Here is a 2914-nt window from a genome sequence, read left to right as displayed (position 1 = left end):
GTTAAACGGCCACACGATCCATTAAGATAATCTTTATGATGTCAATCCTTAGTCACAGCCGCACTGACGGTGACAATCAGCGAGTTTTGTCTTAGGCAAATGTTTTGCAGACTTAATGCCCCAATCTATGGTGTGGCAGGGGGCGTCGGAGGCGCCCCTGATCTATGACCATAAACTTTTAATTATGCCCCATAAAAATCGAAGCATCCCGTGTTCGGGGTGTCCAGGCACAGGCAGAGGCACCCAGATGAAGCCATAAAACCCAAAACAAAATTGAGTTGTTGGCCAACATTCGGTTGCGAACCCACCAGACGTTGATCGTTAAACTTGCACTGGAGAATGTGGCAACATGACGCTGATGGAGTTGGAGTTGGAGATGGAGATGGGTGGGTGGTCGGGTAGAAGGGAGCTTTGAATGCTAATCAATATACCAATTAGTTGCATCAATACAGCTGGAAATGATCCCCCTCTTCCACTCTTTCTTTTCCTGAATAGATCGTTGCCTTTGTCGCACTTAACGGGATTACAAAACAAGCTCCTACCTTTAGCTCCTCGTTGGGCCAGGTCCAAAAATTGAAACACTGCACAGGAACTCAAGCGTAAAAACAGATCCGAAGTCAGGATAAAGCAAAGAGAGGTTGAGGCAGACAGAACTCCGCTCCAGGTCTGGGTACGGGTCTGGCTCTGGGTACGGGCAGGTGCCACACTGGAGGGCAAAGACTGGTAGGCCTTCCGACGAGCAGAACAAAGAAGAGAGACAAGCCGAAGCGAAGCGAAGCGAACGTGCAACCCTTTCCTATGAAACCAAAGCTGCCAGTTCGAATGCTGATGAAGTCTTGTTATCATTTTAATCCCCAGCAGCAGGACAGAGAGAGAGAGAGAGAGAGGGAGAGAGGGAGCGGGGCAACAGGAGGGATGCAGATGGATGGATGGCGGGATGGATAGATGGAGACTATCGATGCGAAGTCGCGTTTCCTTTGAATGAAACCCAAAACCGAGAACGAACGGCATGCCCTGATCCCGAGATCCAACTGCGATTCGGCTCTTCGGCTCTTGGGCTCTTGGGTTTGTTTGCTTGTTGCATCAAGCGTGAAAATACCGCGAAATTCCTTTTGTCTGTCCCACTGCTACCACTCCTCCTCCTCCTCCTCCTCCTCCTCTTCCCTTCGGAGCCTCTTTCTTCACTGCTTTGCCGTTTATTCCTCATCGTCTCTTTTGTGCCTTCCTTCGCTTTTAAGCTTTGGCTTCTTAAGCCCCAAAAACGACAACGAGAAAGACAACAACGACAACAACGACAGCAACGACATTGCCAGCGTTGAAAATGATAAAAATGTAAACAAAAAGGAAGCGTTAACATGGCAACAATGATGTCCTGCTGCGACACTGAGTTATTGTTGTTATACATTTGTGTGACACTGTCCATTTGCGGGATATGATTTCCCATTCCACCCATCCATTCCACATACTACTCAGTGTATCCCCGGCTCTCCGATTCCTCTCGTTCTTGCTGCATTTCGTGTGCCCTAATTGGAGAAGAGTCGCAAAGGATTATGCACAGGATGGGTTGGGTTGGGTTGGGTTGGGTTGCGTGGAAAATTGTTGGAAAATGAGCAACCTCATAAACATCAACATCAACAGCTCGGCAATCCAATCAGAGATTAAAAAGCCGCCCCGCAGACACAACGCCCACTGATTGTTTCCTTCCTTTCTCGCTTCCTGCCATCCTTCGGGCAGCCTTCCATGCCGCTGCTGGCCGCTGCTCATCCTCAATCCGCTGTCGCCCCCGGGCTCTTTCTGTTGTGTCAAAATGCAAAATTCAATTGTTTAGCCCTTCCGTGAGAGGCTGGCGAGGGGTTGCCCGTTCCCAGTTGCCCGTTCCCTGTTCCCAGTTCCCCGTTGAAGTGGATGGCAGTGCGGGAAGGTGAGTATCAGTAATTTGGGAAACAAAAATTGACATAAAAATCCATTTGTCAGCCCCTTTCAGATTAAAATCAAGGATTTAAAGTGTAATTTGATGCAGGAGCAGGGGCGCAGGCACAGGCGCAGGCAGGGGCACAGGCAGGGGCTGCGATTGCGATTGCGATCAAAAAGAGCAAAAGCGTGACCCCAGCAAAAAAAATCACACAACAGCGGAGGAGGATGAAGAAAGCCCCCCCCCCCGGACAACACCAATAAATGACAACAAACACACCCCTCGGTGCGCCCACCAGCCAGCCAGCAGCCAGCAGCCAGCCAGCCACCAGCGAACATCCTTAACATCCCATCAGCATCCGGCAGGAGTGGGTCGAGTGACTCTCCTGGCTGGGGTGGCTCGAAGCAGGGCTCTAACCCGAAACGGAAGAGTGATTTTAACGTGACTCCTGCGGCAAGAGGATGAGCAACACACACTGGAGGGTGTCCTGCCTGCCCTCTCGATTCTCCTGAGTGCTATTTTATGCTGAAGTGTGCCAGACGCACTGAACCAGTACCAGTAACAGCAGCAGCAGCAGCAGCAGCAGCAGTGGCAGTGGCAGCTTCCCGGTAGCTCCCCTGCCCAAAGGATGTGACCACGACGGCGCCACCGTGGAGTTTCGAGAGGGGGGAGAGCAGCAGGGGAAGCAGGCAGGGAAGCCGTGCAACCGGTTGAGTCCATTAATCATTTTCTAATTTGTGGAATGCAGAGTGCGGGCGTCTGCCCTGCCCTGCACCGGGGGGTGGGGCAAGCAACATCATCCCCCTTCTGCTGCGTCGAGGGGCAGGCACTGGAAATGAAATGAAATTCTCACATCTGTAATTTGTTAAGTGCGTTTGTTATTCCACCGAATTATTTCACTTTTATGGGTTAAGTGCTTTCCGAGTTACGAGGCTGCTCCTGCTCCTGCTCCTGTTCCTGTTCCTGTTCCTGTTTTCGTGTCTCTGTTTTGTGTCGCAGTGT

This window comes from Drosophila subobscura, chromosome A (genome assembly GCF_008121235.1).
Source record: "Drosophila subobscura isolate 14011-0131.10 chromosome A, UCBerk_Dsub_1.0, whole genome shotgun sequence".
In the NCBI taxonomy this organism is placed as follows: domain Eukaryota; kingdom Metazoa; phylum Arthropoda; class Insecta; order Diptera; family Drosophilidae; genus Drosophila; species Drosophila subobscura.
Note: the sequence above shows the minus strand (reverse complement) of the source record.